The 19,804-nt window shown below is 44.3% G+C and overlaps 1 protein-coding gene across 1 annotated transcript in view; it reads right to left on the reverse strand.

Moving 5' to 3' along the window:
- Window positions 1-19,804, reverse strand: part of LOC139584323 (SH3 and multiple ankyrin repeat domains protein 2-like) — a 190,660-nt gene extending 170,856 nt beyond the window's left edge. Inside the window, exon 1 of the mRNA XM_071416020.1 lies at window positions 19,597-19,804. The gene's annotated coding sequence lies outside the window, so the exon portion shown is untranslated. The remainder of the gene's footprint in view (window positions 1-19,596) is intronic.

Here is a 19,804-nt window from a genome sequence, read left to right on the forward strand (position 1 = left end):
CGTAGGCAGACCCTTTATTCTAAATCTCTAACATTCTATTCATGCAGTATGATACGATCACAATGTACTGTACTGTAAGTCATGTGGGCACTATAACCAAACCCTGTACTGTACTGTAAGGCATGTGAGCCCTATAGCCAAACCCTGTACTGTACTGTAAGTCATGTGAGCACTATAACCAAACCCTGTACTGTACTGTAAGTCATGTGAGCACTATAACCAAACCCTGTACTGTACTGTAAGTCATGTGAGCCCTATAACCAAACCATGTACTGTACTGTAAGTCATGTGAGCACTATAACCAAACCATGTACTGTACTGTAAGTCATGTGGACACTATAACCAAACTCTGTACTGTACTGTAAGTCATGTGGACACTATAACCAAACCCTGTACTGTACTGTAAGTCATGTGGGCACTATAACCAAACCCTGTACTGTACTGTAAGTCATGTGGGCACTATAACCAAACCCTGTACTGTACTGTAAGTCATGTGAGCCCTATAACCAAACCCTGTACTGTACTGTAAGTCATGTGGACACTATAACCAAACCCTGTTCTGTACTGTAAGTCACGTGGGCACTATAACCAATCCCTGTTGTCGTGTCTTTGGCATCATTAAAATTGAAAACTGTTATTTTATCAAATCAATTATCTGTAATTATTATTACGTGATTAAACTAATCATGTAAATGTAATTAACTAGGAAGTCGGGGCACCAAGGAAAATCTTCAGATTACAAAGTTATAATTTTCCTAATATAACTCTTCAGATATTTTAATATCTGACCAATTCGTCTTCTTATTAATGAATTATTATTTACCTGACGTCAGTCTCATTCCAAACATCTATCTAACTAAACAATCACAGAAATGCATAAACAAACATACAGTAGATATGGTTACAAGGAAATGATAGGGGAGGTTCCCTAGTGGGCTAAGCCGATATGACGGCTTGGTGGACAAAGGGAAGTGGGTGTGGACTGAGAGAGCAGGAAAGACAAAAGGGATCACTACACACAGTTGATAATTATATTAATTGAAATGCTAATCCTTTGCACATGAACTCTCACTCATTTGGGAATAATCGCAATCGATATATATTTACGCCCAGTGTGTCATCGTGATCTCTGTTGGAATCGTCAGTCCGTCTGTTGGAGAGTTCATCCGAGTCCCTTTCTCTCTCTCTCTGCTTCCCTGAAGATCAAAATATTTCGTGGTTAGAATGGATACTTCAGAGTACCATTCAGAAATGTTCTCATAGAATAGATGTTTTGTCGGTTGTCGGTAATAGCATCCCAGGTTTACATCATTTCTAGCTGCAGACTAGTAATTAGTATCTAAGATTTGCTCTTATTCTGTCGGGATCGATAGTCTCAGAGTTTAACTATTTCCAGCCGTGTAGCCAACGCTCCACGTGGTATGGTTAGGAATTCAACAACCATTGCAACCTTAGCGGACACTGAGGTTTTTGTGGTCTGAAGAGGATTTCCTCAGGAGGGGATTTTATTCGTAACAATATAAAAGGCTGTTCTATGACGCCAGATCATATCTGTGCTCACGGGGGCGGGCCAATGCTTAGTTAAACTTTAAAAGGAATACAATTCTCTCGCATTAAAGGTTTAACATCACATTACATCATCTCACAAATAGTTTTATCTTTACTCATTCATTTTATACAAGAATCAGATGCAAACCCTATAACTGAGAAATGTACACATTCAGAGATATAGTTATGTGTGTTTCCTGTCCTCTCTGAGGTCACCAAATGAAACACACTCGTCACACCCATCCCTTAAGTGTCCACAGACCATTCCCACCTTCTCACAAGTGGACATTTTGTTTCAGTTACAGGTGAAATCCTTTGTTCTTTCTGCATGGCCAGGGGGAGAGAGTCTCCGCCAGGAATTTATGACATGAGATAACAGAACCTGGGTGTAGGAGAGAGTGAGAGAGAGGGGGAAGCCACTATCTATACCCAGAAATGGCCACGTCATGACACTGTACTGTACTGTAAGTCACGTGGACACTATAATCAAACCCTGTACTGTACTGTAAGATACGTGGGCACTAAAACCAAACCCTGTTCTGTACTGTAAGTCATGTGGACACTATAATCAAACCCTGTACTGTACTGTAAGTCATGTGGACACTATAACGAAACCCTGTACTGTACTGTAAGTCATGTGGACACTATAACGAAACCCTGTTCTGTACTGTAAGTCATGTGGGCACTATAACGAAACCCTGTACTGTACTGTAAGTCATGTGGGCACTATAACCAAACCCTGTACTGTAAGTCATGTGGGCACTATAACGAAACCCTGTACTGTACTGTAAGTCTATCCCATTTCCTATGTTCTGAGTTCTAATGAGAACCCTAGTGGATGGGACAGGGATCAGCTGGCAGTCAGTAATTAACTTTGAACCAAAAAGTGTTCTTCAAAGGGTTCTGCTATTGCCGAAGAACCCCTTTAGGTTCAAGACAGCACCTTTTTTTCTAAGAGTGTACCACACACCATGCCTGTTGAATAGCACTGTAACTGCTCTACAACAGTGGACTGTTGTTTCTGCTGTGTCCCTGTTGGTGTCATTAACCTGTGCTCTGGTCGACATTGAGGGACCTCACTGACACACGGGGGTCACATTGTGGCCATGAATGCTCTCTAGGGGCAGGGGCAGGGCCAGGGGCAGGGCCAGAGGGAGAAAATAAATCAAATTAGGGTGAACCAACCTCCAGCAGAAGAACACAATCCAGGGTGGAATTGGGAAGAAACCCATGGGAGTTCCCAATGTGAAATGATTTTGGCATGTCAAAATGTGTAGTTGCTTTTTTTAAGGAGAATTCTACCATTTTGCATTCCCAGATTGACATGTTGTTCAATCAACACCTGAACACAACACCTTGACTCCAGATGATGTGCCATATTGCCTTAGCGTCCAGCGTCCGTCTGCCTGCCTGAATCAGAGCAGAGATGACAAGGACCTCTAACATACTGTAAACGATTCAGTAATTCACATAGGTGGGCGGTATAAAATACATTTTATATCACGGTATATTCCAGATTTATTCACTATTTCACTGAAGAATTTTTTTTAGAAAATTGCAGACATGTGTGGTGCTATCGAGATGCAAATCACCCACCCTTAGGGGATATATGGCCATATAGTAGCACCACGACTAGGACAGCAATGGGTCCAGCCACTGAAACAGTCAAATCAGACAGGAGAATGCTTTCTCACCATGGACCGTTAGCAATAGAGACTGCTGTGATACCAGCACCACTGATTGGACAGTGACATTTGGAGATCCGTCTCTCTTTAACAGCAATAATGCGCCACAGTGTCAGGCCAGGGTTTTGGGGGATTTTATTCTAGAAATCTGTTCCCAAGTATTCCCACACATAAATAGAGAGGCATATGGTGATCGTATCCCAAAGGAAATCGAGGTTAGAAATGATTCCGTTTTTCAGAAATATGTCTGGGATTCTTCGGTCAATTTGAAGTGTACAAATTATTTATAACTATGTTCCGGCCTCCCGACCATCCGCTCAAGGAAAATGTAATTGGGGACCCCCGCGCGGAATGTACTTGGGGACCCCTGGTGAAGACTTATAGCCTGGGCTAATTTTCTAACACGCATCCCTAAAAACTACTGTACAAATATATGTTTTCTTAAACTCAATATTAGCATGGAACAGACATAAATAACAAAGAGGAAATGGGCCTTCAAGGAGTACAACCCCAAATACTGCACCACTTCCCCATGCTCCGTGGTGGCAGGTACAGTAGCCTAGTTGTTAGAGCGTTGGGCCAGTAATTGAAAGATTGCTGGATCGAATCCCTGAGCTGACAAGGTAAAAATCTGTGGATCTGCCCCTGAGCAAGGCAGTTAACCCACTCTTCCCCGGGCGCTGTGGATGTTGATTATGGCAGCCCCCCGAACCTCTCTGATTCAGAGGGGTTGGGTTAAATGCAGAAGACACATGTCAGTTGAACGCTTTCAGTTGTACAACTGACTAGGTATCCCCCTTTCCATAGCAATATTGAGTGGATTTGATCTAGGCCAATTCTGGATGAAGTAGACAGACATATAACATAAGTAACATATGAGGTAATATCAATATGAGGTATTATCAAGAGTAAACAAAACTCTGAAATGTGTAACATGCTGTAAGTTATGGTGTACTGTGGGAAAATTGCTGTATTTCGAATGGTACTCACCCCACAGAATACAATAGCATACCGTATCTTTGGTGCGCCAAAAACCTTTTGACCACTAGTGTGTGCACGGTATTGGCTTGTTATATTTTGAGACGTACCTTGTAAGAGGCCGTATTTGTTGAACCCGTGAGTGAGAATTCTGTACCAATTGAACTCATATGTGGTTATAGTGCCCCATGAAATGCTTCACTTTAGCTAACCAGTCACCACCAGCCTTCTAGTTAGCTATCATTTGCCTGGTTAAGAAACACAAGCTGCTTTACCAAATTAAAAACAATAGCAGAATTGAGTTTAATAGTAAAACAACAGTCTAGCTATATTTTTTTCTCACTTAAAAGCAGGCTCCAGAAAAATAGGCTGTCTTTGAATTTCTAGTCTTGCTCAACCCTACCACTTTTCCCACTGCATTTCATATAAAGGTGCTGTAGCCAACGTAGTCAAGTTTCCCTCTTTTCCTCTGAGAAAACAGCTTTTGTCTTTCTATCGTACATAGGCTGGCCGCCTTTTAAGTTCATTAAGCATATCGATGGCCGTTCTAAAACTAGGCTAGTTGAGCACTTGGACCAGGACTCGAGCACTGGGACTCGGACTTCAGCAATAGGGACTGGTGACTCGAGCACTGGGACTCGGACTTCAGCAATAGGGACTGGTGACTCGATCATTGGTGACTCGGACTTGGACTCGAACTCGAGCACAGGGGACTTGGGACTCGAATCGGACTCGAGGTTTAGTGACTCGACTACATCACTGGGTGAAACCGTCATTAGCTCCCGTTCAACTTGTGGACATTAATGTGTCTGTGGCGTCTGTGGAACTTCGATAACAATAGCAATGACGCGACCGCGTGACAGTGCAACCCATACTACTTTGTCAGTACTTTGAAGCACCATCTGGTGATTGTGCTTCTCTTTCTTTCTTTCTTTCTTTCTTTCTTTCTTTCTTTCTTTCTTTCTTTCTTTCTTTCTTTCGTTCTTACTTTCTTTCTCTCTCTCTCTCTCTCTCTCTCTCTCTCTCTCTCTCTCTCTGTCTTGCTCTCTGCGTGTGCCTGTTCGTTCTGTATGTAATGTGCAGTATCTATGTAGGCTGAATTAGGAATTTACATGGCCAGATAATTCTTATGCAATATAATATTTTTCTCATATGTTTGTCATATTTCTGCTGTTGGGAAGAGAATAGGATGTTATGCAAAAAAACATGTTGGAAGGACAAGACTACGTACAGTGGGGAGAACAAGTATTTGATACACTGCCGATTTTGCAGGTTTTCCTACTTACAAAGCATGTAGAGGTCTGTAATTTTTATCATAGGTACACTTCAACTGTGAGAGACGGAATCTAAAACAAAAATCCAGAAAATCACATTGTATGATTTTTAACTAATTCCTTTGCATTTTATTGCATGACATAAGTATTTGATACATCAGAAAAGCAGAACTTAATATTTGGTACAGAAACCTTTGTTTGCAATTACAGAGATCATACGTTTCCTGTAGTTCTTGACCAGGTTTGCACACACTGCAGCAGGGATTTTGGCCCACTCCTCCATACAGACCTTCTCCAGATCCTTCAGGTTTCGGGGCTGTCGCTGGGCAATACGGAATTTCAGCTCCCTCCAAAGATTTTCTATTGGATTCAGGTCTGGAGACTGGCTAGACCACTCCAGGAACTTGAGATGCTTCTTACGGAGCCACTCCTTAGTTGCCCTGGCTGTGTGTTTCGGGTCGTTGTCATGCTGGAAGACCCAGCCACGACCCATCTTCAATGCTCTTACTGAGGGAAGGAGGTTGTTGGCCAAGATCTCGCGATACATGGCCCCATCCATCCTCCCCTCAATACGGTGCAGTCGTCCTGTCCCCTTTGCAGAAAAGCAGCCCCAAAGAATGATGTTTCCACCTCCATGCTTCACATTTGGGATGGGTTCTTGGGGTTGTACTCATCCTTCTTCTTCCTCCAAACACAGCGAGTGGAGTTTAGACCAAAAAGTTATATTTTTGTCTCATCAGACCACATGACCTTCTCCCATTCCTCCTCTGGATCATCCAGATGGTCATTGGCAAACTTCAGACGGGCCTGGACATGCGCTGGCTTGAGCAGGGGGACCTTGCGTGCGCTGCAGGATTTTAATCCATGACGGCGTAGTGTGTTACTAATGGTTTTCTTTGAGACTGTGGTCCCAGCTCTCTTCAGGTCATTGACCAGGTCCTGCCGTGTAGTTCTGGGCTGATCCCTCACCTTCCTCATGATCATTGATGCCCCACGAGGTGATATCTTGCATGGAGCCCCAGACCGAGGGTGATTGACCGTCATCTGAACTTCTTCCATTTTCTAATAATTGCGCCAACAGTTGTTGCCTTCTCACCAAGCTGCTTGCCTATTGTCCTGTAGCCCATCCCAGCCTTGTGCAGGTCTACAATTTTATCCCTGATGTCCTTACACAGCTCTCTGGTCTTGGCCATTGTGGAGAGGTTGGAGTCTGTTTGATTGAGCGTGTGGACAGGTGTCTTTTATACAGGTAACGAGTTCAAACAGGTGCAGTTAATACAGGTAATGAGTGGAGAACAGGAGGGCTTCTTAAAGAAAAACTAACAGGTCTGTGAGAGCCGGAATTCTTACTGGTTGGTAGGTGATCAAATACTTATGTCATGCAATAAAATGCAAATTAATTACTTAAAAATCATACAATGTGATTTTCTGGATTTTTGTTTTAGATTCCGTCTCTCACAGTTGAAGTGTACCTATGATAAAAACTACAGACCTCTACATGCTTTGTAAGTAGGAAAACCTGCAAAATCGGCAGTGTATCAAATACTTGTTCTCCCCACTGTATGTTTGCAATACATTAATGAGGCAATACAAACCTTATTTGAGTAAAATGAAAGTGCATTTAGTTGACTAAAATGGTCCACTGTTTTTGTCATTTTGAGAATAACGAGACTAAATCATTACTCAAATTACAAACATTAGAGATATTTTTGTCAAAATGACAAAGACTAGACTAAATCAAAAAATGAGAACCAAAATGAACACTGCATTTGGGTTCTCGGTGGATGGATGCCCACTGATCTAGCTTAGTCCAGTTCATCTCCTCTGGGTGAGTTGAAAGCATCGTTAGCTACAACACAGTAAATAGGGCAACAGACATATGACTGGCAGTTAAGCAGGCCAAAAGGTCTTGGTCTCAGATGTGTGTGTAAAATGGAAATACTGTAGGTTTAACAGTTTAACGCATCACTGGCGGAACAAATCAATTATCTTGTGGGCTAGAAAAGGATGTCCATCCCTCAAGTGTAACACCTAGGGCTTATACTGCACAGTGGGCTGCGACACTCAGTAGAGCTGAAACAACACCTTCCACCACATAGGGCGATGGCCAGTCTACACAGAACAACATCTACATCTGAACACTCTTGAGACCTTCTAGCATGGTCCCAAATCTGCTTGTGCTGTCTTGCCATGGCAATGACCATTGGAGTTGGCAAGACAGCACAAACAGATAATGGTACCAGGCTATAGATGTTCCACTCTCCTGAGTAAATCCCTGGTGTCCAGAGAAACACGTTCTCATCTCCATTCCTGTCAATCTCAGGTATCAGATCCAACAGCCTCTTATCTTACTAAACTTAACTGAAATGCGACCCATGTCCATGAGTCAATATTTAGACACAAGTGTCAGAGACAGTCAATATTTAGACAGACGGGTCAGAGACAGTCAATATTTAGACAGACGGGTCAGAGTCAGTCAATATTTAGACACACGGGTCAGAGACAGTCAATATTTAGACACACGGGTCAGAGACAGTCAATATTTAGACACACGGGTCAGAGACAGTCAATATTTAGACAGACGGGTCAGAGTCAGTCAATATTTAGACACACGGGTCAGAGACAGTCAATATTTAGACACACGTGTCAGAGACAGTCAATATTTAGACAGACGGGTCAGAGACAGTCAATATTTAGACAGACGGGTCAGAGTCAGTCAATATTTAGACACACGGGTCAGAGACAGTCAATATTTAGACACACGGGTCAGAGACAGTCAATATTTAGACAGACGGGTCAGAGTCAGTCAATATTTAGACACACTGGTCAGAGACAGTCAATGTTTAGACACACGGGTCAGAGACAGTCAATATTTAGACACACGGGTCAGAGACACCGAGGCACTAAAATTACAAATGAACTTTCCTATGGATACAAAAGGGTAATGAATTCTTTATAAACCTCTCTCAGTGTAAGGGAATTGCCAGAGCCAGGAAGCCAGTGTCTCTTGTGGAGATGAGAGAAATTTCAAACACAGAGTTTCTTGTGCCTCACTGGTTATGCTTCATATTATATACCCTCTATTTATCTGCCTTTAGATTACACTCTCTTCACTATCTTTCAAACTCTGTTATATGCTCTTATCTGAAGCCCAGAACAGACAACAGACTGCTCCCTGTGAACATGGCTTTTATATTGACCACTTTGGAGAAAGTCTGGGTCCAAACACTGTTTGAAACCTTTCAGCGTTTGCATTAGCCTGCCTGGAGTGCCGGATGGGTTGACAGTTACTGCGACTCTTCTATTTGCCCAGATTCCGTTTTTGAAATGATTTCCAATCATATTTGAACTCAGGTCTGCTATGGCGCATGATGAGCAACCTACCCTGCCAGGCCTAGAATCCAGCTGAAAGAGCCAGACCAAGCCTGTACCGCTATGGCCTGGTTCCACATTCTCTGTAGTTGCTGGAACTGTGCTAGAAAGGGCAACATGGAAATAAAACTTCACAGCCAGCACTGCCCATGGGAGGCACAGTTCTATCCAGATGATATATGTATCTGTGAATCTGCCCTGCTATCTTGCATTATTGATAAGGAGTGTGGTGAATGTGATCATTAATATATTTAAATATTGATTTAGCTCTTTCCTTCATTAGTAACATTACAGTACCCTTCTGTGGCAAAGGAAGCCTTGTAGGATGGAAATGATAGTTTAACTGACAGCTCCATTGCATGACTATATTGTTTATATTAAAAGCCTGTTGTCACGATCGTCTTTAGGTGAAAGAGAGGACCAAGGCGCAGCGTGATATAGATACATCTTCTTTTATTTGAGAAGATGAAACGAACACGAAACTAATACAAACTAAACAAAACAACCGTGAAGCTAACAAACGAAAGTGCAGACACAAGCTACTAACGTCAAACATAGACAATTACCCACAACCTACCTAATGCCTATGGCTGCCTTAAATATGGCTCCCAATCAGAGACAACGATAGACAGCTGTCTCTGATTGAGAACCAATCCAGGCAACCATAGACTTACATAAACACCTACACTGAACACAACCCCATGAACTCTACAAACCCCCCTATACAATACAAACACCCTAGACTAGACAAAAAACACACAAACATCCCCCATGTCACACCCTGACCTAACTAAAATAATAAAGAAAAAAAAGATAAATAAGGCCAGGGCGTGACACCTGTCGTGTGTGTGGTGGGTCTGGGAGGGTACTGAACTGTGACAGCAAAAATAACAACATTTCCATTGTCTCTGTATAACGAAGCAACAAAGATGTATTGTATTTGTATGACAGAAAGGAGATATCCAGTTGAGTGCAGGTAAAAACGTATGCTCTCTGAGAACATCTAGGTAAGCTGTGGGGGACCTAGGTCCATGCAGAAGATTAGCGACTGTATAGTAGAAAGCATCCAGTGAGTGAAAAACTGTTAGATGCTCTGTTGTTGTGTAATATTTTTTATTTATTTATTTATTTTTATCTTTATTTATGAAGTTCAAAAAGTTTTTTAAAAAAAGACGTTATCGAACACTATGTGAACCTCGACGTCATGCTCTGTTTTTAGAGGACAAAGGAAAGAGCGCCATAAAAACAAACAAAATAAACATGAAATTAAACATGAAAAAATTAAACATCCCTAAAAGGACCAAAATAAGAAATAACTCTAAGAATTACAGGATTCATTAAATGAAGGGATATATTCCACACACCCCCGCGTACGTCCCTCTTTTTGTTTATACAATTATTGGGCAAGGTACAATCTGATGGGAGTCCATTTGGACAAAAAAGTAGCCATCTTTAATTGCAACCTGGTTGTCATATTTTCCATTGCATACACATTTTTCAGTCGTTGAGTCCATTGACTTACGGCTGTGGTTTGAGCCAATTGATCGCAATAATTTTCTGTGCAATCATTAACAGTACCCGTAACATTTGGTTTTTATCTTCCAGGTTGCAAGTTATGTGTAATACATTCTAAGTGAGCTGTGAGGAGTATAGGAGTGGACTAACTGGCCAACTGACCTGCAGAGGTCACTGGGTGGTGTGACATCCAGCCGTTTGTCACAGTGATGCAGAGCCACCAGGATCTCTTCCAGATTAAAGGTGCCACCGCAAAAACCCTCTCATCTCTGTCTCCGTTGCTATGGAGGCCCTGCTTGGAAACCCCATGGGACCCTCAGCCACCGGTATAACAATGAAGAGGGTAGAGAACAAACTGCTTGCCTGCATAATATTGCATGCTTGAACAATGCTGCTGTCCTAAAAGCTCACTGAAGAAACAAATCAATTAGAGCCGTACTGTAAACTCCTGGTAGGCTGCATAGTCTGCTGGGGATATTGGACTTGGTAAAAAATAATAATAATAAAGAAAATGAAACCAGATCTCAAAGGAGAAACACACCTTCTTGAGGGAGCGTGTCTAACAGAGGAGGAACGTTCATAGAACATCTGCTGCCTGCCAGGGCTTTTACTGCACTGATCCCTACCTGCAGGTCATGATCAAATGTGACAACATTAATGATGTACAGGATATGTACAGTACAAAATAAGTAACCACAATTTTCTTTAAATCCCTCAGGGTTAAGTTGCTGAAGTTAAGGGTGGTGTTGGTAAACAGTTGTCCCTTCTGTACTTAGATAATGAAATGTGGTATTGAATTTCTCAATGATGGTCCTCAGATCCCTTCAGTAGATCTGTACCTGACTGGTGTCTGATAATTCAAACAGATGTCACCATCTACTACTGTAGGTCTACAATGGCACTATTATTATTGGGAAATATACCATTGGGAAATGAACTTCACATCTGCTAATCATTGTAGTCTTGTGAAAATGGGCATAAAATAAATGAAAGTGAATACACAGGGAATTGGCTGATCAGCTTGGAGCCACTGCCCTGGCTATAGCGATACAGTGTTCTATTTAACTCCATGGCTCTGGTGTACAAACAGCTTACAGCCTTGAATCTAGCCCAGTGACTTTGAAAGGACACAGATAAATGTGTCAGAAAGCTTTAAGTCGTGAGTTCCTCATCACCCTGCCTGCTTGCCAGCCAGCCAGCTAGCCACCTCTCTCTCTCTCTCTCTCTCTCTCTCTCTCTCTCTCTCTCTCTCCCTCTCTCCACACACTCTCCCCCACCCCAACTCCCCCCTCTCTTGTAGCCAAGATCGATTATTCATCATCCAGATGGAGTAACAAAACACCTCTCTGTCCTCCTCACCTTCATGTAAGAGTAGCAACGAGTGAGTGAATGAATCGCCAAAATAAAGTTGTGAAAGGGAGTAAAAATGGCCAGCTGTTTTGACCAAAGGTCAAAAAAACAATGTACACAGCGCCTGAGTCCCAAATGGCACCCCATCCCCTATATAGAGCACTTCTTCTGACAATGGCACATAGTGTCCAGGTCAAATATGGGGTGCCAGGTAGCCTAGCGGTTAAGAGTGTTGGTCCAATAACTGAAAGATCGCTGTTTCAAATCCTTGAACTGACAAGGTCAAAAATTCTCTTGATGTGGCCTTCAGTGAGGAACTACTGTAACTCTAGTTTCTCTGGATAAGAGCATCTGCTAAATGACAAAAATGTAAATGGTGCCATTTGGAATGCAAAACAGTATCTCAGGGTGAGCAAGTTTTCTGTCAAGAGAGATTATGTCACAGATGTTTCAGCAGCATTGACTGGATGGTAGGTGGTATTTTTTTACTTTTTTCTTCATTGTAAAAGAATAGTGAGGACATCAAAACTAGTAAACAACACATATGGAATCATTTAGTAACCAAAAAAGTGTTAAACAAATCAAAATATATTTTAGATTCTTCAAAGTAGCCACCCTTTGCCTTGATAACAGCTTTGCACATTCTTATCATTCTCTCTGTTATGCAGATGAATGAGGACCCAAAAGCGACGTAATAGTAACAGAGTCTTTATTCCAGTATAAAACAAATAATGAAACTCCTGGAAATAAATCAATGGAAATCCAAAACAGGAAACTGAAATCCTCTCGTCAATAGAGAGGAACGACTGGAGACGCGACCACAGACTGCAGGTCGCTTCAGGAAGGCACAGGCCGTAGCTGACATAGACACCTGCTCACACGCAGCATCTGAAGAAGGCAAAAGAACACGACAGGGCGGAACAAGACACAGGAACTGCAAACATCAAACAAGAATCCGACAAGGACAGGAGCGGAAAACAGAGGGAGAAATAGGGACTCTAATCAGAGGGCAAAATAGGGGACAGGTGTGAAAGAGTAAATGAGGTCGTAGGGAGAATGAGAAACAGCTGGGAGCATGAACGGAACGATAGAGAGAGAGAAAGAGAAAGAACCTAATAAGACCAGCAGAGGGAAGCACAGGGACAAGACATGATCAAAGACAAAACATGACAGTACCCCCCCACTCACCGAGCGCCTCCTGGCGCACTCGAGGAGGAACCCTGGCGGCAACGAAGGAAATCATCGATCAACGAACGGTCCAGCACGTCCCGAGATGGAACCCAACTCCTCTCCTCAGGACCGTAACCCTCCCAATCCACTAAGTACTGGTGACCACGTCCCCGAGAACGCATGTCCATGATCTTCCGTACCTTGTAAATAGGAGCGCCCTCGACAAGGACGGGGGGGGGGGAGGGAAGACGAACGGGGGCGCGAAGAAAAGGCTTGACACAGGAGACATGGAAGACAGGGTGGACGCGACGAAGATGTTGCGGAAGAAGCAGTCGCACAGCGACAGGATTGACGACCTGAGAGACACGGAACGGACCAATGAACCGCGGAGTCAACTTGCGAGAAGCTGTCGTAAGGGGAAGGTTACGAGTGGAAAGCCACACTCTCTGACCGCGACAATACCTAGGACTCTTAATCCTACGCTTATTGGCGGCTCTCACAGTCTGCGCCCTGTAACGGCAAAGTGCAGACCTGACCCTCCTCCAGGTGCGCTCACAACGTTGGACAAAAGCCTGAGCGGAGGGAACGCTGGACTCGGCGAGCTGGGACGAAAACAGAGGAGGCTGGTAGCCAAGACTACTCTGAAACGGGGACAGCCCGGTAGCAGACGAAGGAAGCGAGTTGTGAGCGTACTCAGCCCAGGGGAGCTGTTCTGCCCAAGACGCAGGGTTTCGAAACGAAAGGCTGCGTAAAATGCGACCAATCGACTGATTGGCCCTTTCTGCTTGACCGTTAGACTGGGGATGAAACCCGGAAGAGAGACTGACGGAAGCACCAATCAAACGACAGAACTCCCTCCAAAACTGTGACGTGAATTGCGGACCTCTGTCTGAAACGGCGTCTAACGGGAGGCCATGAATTCTGAACACATTCTCAATGATGATTTGTGCCGTCTCCTTAGCGGAAGGAAGCTTAGCGAGGGGAATGAAATGTGCCGCCTTAGAGAACCTATCGATAACCGTAAGAATCACAGTCTTCCCCGCAGACGAAGGCAGACCGGTAATAAAGTCTAAGGCGATGTGAGACCATGGTCGAGAAGGAATGGGAAGCGGTCTGAGACGACCGGCAGGAGGAGAGTTACCTGACTTAGTCTGCGCGCAGTCCGAACAAGCAGCCACGAAACGACGCGTGTCCCGCTCCTGAGTAGGCCACCAAAACCGCTGGCGAATAGAAGCAAGCGTACCCCGAACGCCGGGGTGGCCAGCTAACTTGGCAGAGTGAGCCCACTGAAGAACAGCCAGACGAGTAGAGACAGGAACGAACAGAAGGTTACTAGGACAAGCGCGCGGCGACGCAGTGTGAGTGAGTGCTTGCTTTACCTGTCTCTCAATTCCCCAGACAGTCAACCCGACAACACGCCCTTCAGGGAGAATCCCCTCGGGGTCGGTAGAAGCCACAGAAGAACTAAAGAGACGGGATAAGGCATCAGGCTTGGTGTTCTTATTTCCCGGACGATAGGAAATCACGAACTCGAAACGAGCGAAAAACAACGCCCAACGAGCTTGACGTGCATTAAGTCGTTTGGCCGAACGGATGTACTCAAGGTTCTTATGGTCAGTCCAAACGACAAAAGGGACGGTCGCCCCCTCCAACCACTGTCGCCATTCGCCTATGGCTAAGCGGATGGCGAGCAGTTCGCGGTTACCCACATCATAGTTGCGTTCCGATGGCGACAGGCGATGAGAAAAGTAAGCGCAAGGATGGACCTTATCGTCAGACTGGAAGCGCTGAGACAGAATGGCTCCCACGCCCACCTCTGAAGCGTCAACCTCGACAATGAATTGTTTAGTGACGTCAGGAGTAACAAGGATAGGAGCGGATGTAAAACGCTTCTTGAGGAGATCAAAAGCTCCCTGGGCGGAACCGGACCACTTAAAGCAAGTCTTGACAGAAGTCAGAGCGGTGAGAGGGGCAGCCACTTGACCGAAACTACGAATGAAACGCCGATAGAAATTAGCGAAACCGAGAAAACGCTGCAACTCGACACGTGACTTAGGGACGGGCCAATCGCTGACAGCCTGGACCTTAGCGGGATCCATCTGAATGCCTTCAGCGGAAATAACAGAACCGAGAAAAGTGACAGAGGAGACATGAAAGGCGCACTTCTCAGCCTTCACGTAGAGACAATTCTCTAAAAGGCGCTGGAGTACACGTCGAACGTGCTGAACATGAATCTCGAGTGACGGTGAAAAAATCAGGATATCGTCAAGGTAAACGAAAACAAAAATGTTCAGCATGTCTCTCAGTACATCATTAACTAATGCCTGAAAGACAGCTGGAGCATTAGCGAGACCGAACGGCAGAACCCGGTATTCAAAATGCCCTAACGGAGTGTTAAACGCCGTTTTCCACTCGTCCCCCTCTCTGATGCGTACGAGATGGTAAGCGTTACGAAGGTCCAACTTAGTAAAGCACCTGGCTCCCTGCAAAATCTCGAAGGCTGACGACATAAGGGGAAGCGGATAACGATTCTTAACCGTTATGTCATTCAGCCCTCGATAATCCACGCAGGGGCGCAGAGTACCGTCCTTCTTCTTAACAAAGAAAAATCCCGCTCCGGCGGGAGAGGAAGAAGGCACCACGGTACCGGCGTCGAGAGAAACAGACAGATAATCCTCGAGAGCCTTACGTTCGGGAGCCGACAGAGAGTATAGTCTACCCCGAGGGGGAGTGGTCCCCGGAAGGAGATCAATACAACAATCATACGACCGGTGAGGAGGAAGGGAGCTGGCTCTGGACCGACTGAAGACCGAGCGCAGATCATGATATTCCTCCGGCACTCCTGTCAAATCACCAGGTTCCTCCTGAGTAGAGGGGACAGAAGACACAGGAGGGATAGCAGACATTAAACACTTCACATGACAAGAAACGTTCCAGGATAGAATAGAATTACTAGACCAATTAATAGAAGGATTATGACATACTAGCCAGGGATGACCCAAAACAACAGGTGTAAAAGGTGAACGAAAAATCAAAAAGGAAATGGTCTCACTGTGGTTACCAGATACTGTGAGGGTTAAAGGTAGTGTCTCACATCTGATACTGGGGAGAAGACTACCATCTAAGGCGAACATGGGCGTGGGCTTCCCTAACTGTCTGAGAGGAATGTCATGTTTCCGAGCCCATGCTTCGTCCATAAAACAACCCTCAGCCCCTGAGTCTATCAAGGCACTGCAGGAAGCAGCCGAACCGGTCCAGCGTAGATGGACCGACAAGGTAGTACAGGATCTTGATGGAGAGACCTGAGTAGTAGCGCTCACCAGTAGCCCTCCGCTTACTGATGAGCTCTGGCTTTTACTGGACATGACATGACAAAATGTCCAGCAGAACCGCAATAGAGGCAAAGGCGGTTGGTGATTCTCCGTTCCCTCTCCTTAGTCGAGATGCGAATACCTCCCAGCTGCATGGGCTCAGTCTCTGAGCCGGTGGGAGGAGATGGTTGAGATGCGGAGAGGGGAAGCACCGTTAACGCGAGCTCTCTTCCACGAGCTCGATGACGAAGATCTATCCGTCGTTCTATGCGGATGGCGAGTGCAATCAAAGAGTCCACGCTGGAAGGAACCTCCCGGGAGAGAATCTCATCCTTAACCTCAGCGTGAAGTCCCTCCAGAAAACGAGCGAGCAACGCCGGCTCGTTCCAGTCACTGGAGGCAGCAAGAGTGCGAAACTCTATAGAGTAATCCGTTATGGATCGATCACCTTGACATAGGGAAGCCAGGGCCCTGGAAGCCTCCTTCCCAAAAACTGAACGATCAAAAACCCGTATCATCTCCTCTTTAAAGTTCTGATAATCGTTAGAACACTCAGCCCTTGCCTCCCAGATAGCTGTGCCCCACTCCCGAGCCCGACCAGTAAGGAGTGATATGACGTAAGCGATCCGAGCTCTCTCTCTTGAGTACGTGTTGGGCTGGAGAGAGAACACAATATCACACTGGGTGAGAAAGGAGCGACACTCAGTGGGCTGCCCAGAGTAACATGGTGGGTTATTAACCCTAGGTTCCGGAGACTCGGAAGACCAGGAAGTAGCTGGTGGCACGAGACGAAGACTCTGAAACTGTCCAGAGAGATCGGAGACCTGAGCGGCCAGGGTCTCAACGGCATGACGAGCAGCAAACAATTCCTGCTCGTGTCTGCCGAGCATAGCTCCCTGGAACTCGACGGCAGTGTTGAGAGAATCCGTAGTCGCTGGGTCCATTCTTGGTCGGATTCGTCTGTTATGCAGATGAATGAGGACCCAAAAGCGACGTAATAGTAACAGAGTCTTTATTCCAGTATAAAACAAATAATGAAACTCCTGGAAATAAATCAATGGAAATCCAAAACAGGAAACTGAAATCCTCTCGTCAATAGAGAGGAACGACTGGAGACGCGACCACAGACTGCAGGTCGCTTCAGGAAGGCACAGGCCGTAGCTGACATAGACACCTGCTCACACGCAGCATCTGAAGAAGGCAAAAGAACACGACAGGGCGGAACAAGACACAGGAACTGCAAACATCAAACAAGAATCCGACAAGGACAGGAGCGGAAAACAGAGGGAGAAATAGGGACTCTAATCAGAGGGCAAAATAGGGGACAGGTGTGAAAGAGTAAATGAGGTCGTAGGGAGAATGAGAAACAGCTGGGAGCATGAACGGAACGATAGAGAGAGAGAAAGAGAAAGAACCTAATAAGACCAGCAGAGGGAAGCACAGGGACAAGACATGATCAAAGACAAAACATGACACTCTCAACCAGCTTCACCTAGAATGCTTTTCCAACAATCTTGAAGGAGTTTCCACATATGCTGAGCACTTGTTGGATGCTTTCCCTTCACTCTGCATTCCAACTTCTCCCAAACAATATGAGGTCAGGTGACTGTGGAGGCCAGGTCATCTGATGCAGCACTCCATCACTCTCCTTCTTGGTCAAATAGCCCTTACACAGACTGGAGGTGTGTTGGGTCATTATCCTGACGAAAAACAAATGATAGTCCCACTAAGCGCAAACCAGATGGGATGGAGTATCGCTGCAGAACGCTGTGGTAGCCATGCTGGTTAAGTGTGCTTTGAATACTAAATAAATCACAGACAGTGTCACCAGCAAAGCACCCCCACACCATCACACCTCCTCCTCCATGCTTCACGGTGGGAACCACACATGCAGAAATCATCCGTTCACCTACTCTGCGTGTCACAAAAACACGGCAGTTGGAACCAAAATCTCAAATTTGGACTCATCAGACAAAAGGACAGATTTACACTGGTCTAATGTCCATTGCTCGTGTTTCTTGGCCCAAGCAAGTATCCACGAAGTCCTGATTCATGCAGTCTCCGCTGAACAGTTGATGTTGAGATGTGTCTGTTACTTGAACTCTATGAAGCATTTATTTGGGCTGCAATCTGAGGTGCAGTTAACTCTAATGAACTTATCCTCTGCTGCAGAGGTAACTCTGGGTCTTCCTTTCTTGTGGCGGTCCTCATGAGAGCCAGTTTCATCATAGTGCTTGATGGTTTTTGCAACTGCACAGTTCTTCAAATTTTCCGGATTGACTGACCTTCATGTCTTAAAGTAATGATGGACTGTCGTTTCACTTTGCTTATTTGAGCTGTTCTTGCCATAATATGGACTTGGTCTTTTACCAAATAGGGCTGACTTCTGTATACCACCCCTACCTTGTCACAACACAACTGATTGGTTCAAACGCATTAAGAAGGAAAGAAATTCCACAAATTAACTTTTAAAAAGGCACACCTGTTAATTGAAATGCATGGGAGGTGACTACTTCATGAAGCTGGTTAAGATAAGGACAAGAGTGTGCAGAGCTGTCATCAAGGCAAAGGGTGGCTACTTTGAATAATCTCAAAAATCAAATATATTTTGATTTGTTTAACACTTTTTTGGTTACTACATGATTCCATATGTGTTATTTCATATTGTTGATGTCTTCACTATTATTCTATAATGTAGATAATAGTAAAAAAAAATTAAGAAAAATCCTTGAATGAGTAGGTGTGTCCAAACTTTTGACTGGCACTGTATATATAGTATATATATACATATAGATTTCCAAATAGTATATATATATATATATGTGTATATATGTATACAGTGCCAGTATGTATATATATACTGTATATATATATATATATATATACTATATGGAAATCTGTTTCAAAGTATTTCTACACATAATAGGGAGATACTGTATATGTGATCGTATTCAAATGTAAACAAGGTTTGAAATTATTATGTTTTAGTCAAATGCTATACCCATCCTTTTGGGTTCTTGCAGTCAATTTGCATTCTTCAAATTATTTAAATTATGTTCTGGCCCCCTGACCATCCACTTAAGAAAACATCGTCCCGAGGCTGAATCTAGTTTATGATCCCTGTCTTATTGCCTACCCAAATGAAACCACACATTTTAAAAATATCACTGTAGTTTTTCAAGTGACCATGATTTTGAAGTGAGACAGGGAAAACTCAATAGGCTATTCAAATCAGTAATAGGCTAGTCTATAGGCTATACAAAATGTTAATTAATATAAATGTACTTATTCTGTACTTGAACTTCGATTCCATATACCAGACCCGTATTCTTTTTAGTTGTTGTTGTTTTTACATATAGCGATGAGAGAATAAAACAATAGCCTACAGCTTACCTTGAGAGATTGGAGCCGAGGGTTCGCGACTTCTCTCCTCCTCTAGCCTACGTCTTCACCTTCGTTTGGAGTGAAACCAAAAACTGCCAAAACTTCGAAGACTTCGTGGACTGGGTAAACCGATTCTAATGTTATTTTTCTCTCTGTTTTAAGTATCGTTTTCTGAAATGGAACGTGGTGTGCGCGCTACAGCTGCTGAGCTCGCGCG

Source organism: Salvelinus alpinus, chromosome 9 (assembly GCF_045679555.1).
Source record: "Salvelinus alpinus chromosome 9, SLU_Salpinus.1, whole genome shotgun sequence".
Taxonomy (NCBI): domain Eukaryota; kingdom Metazoa; phylum Chordata; class Actinopteri; order Salmoniformes; family Salmonidae; genus Salvelinus; species Salvelinus alpinus.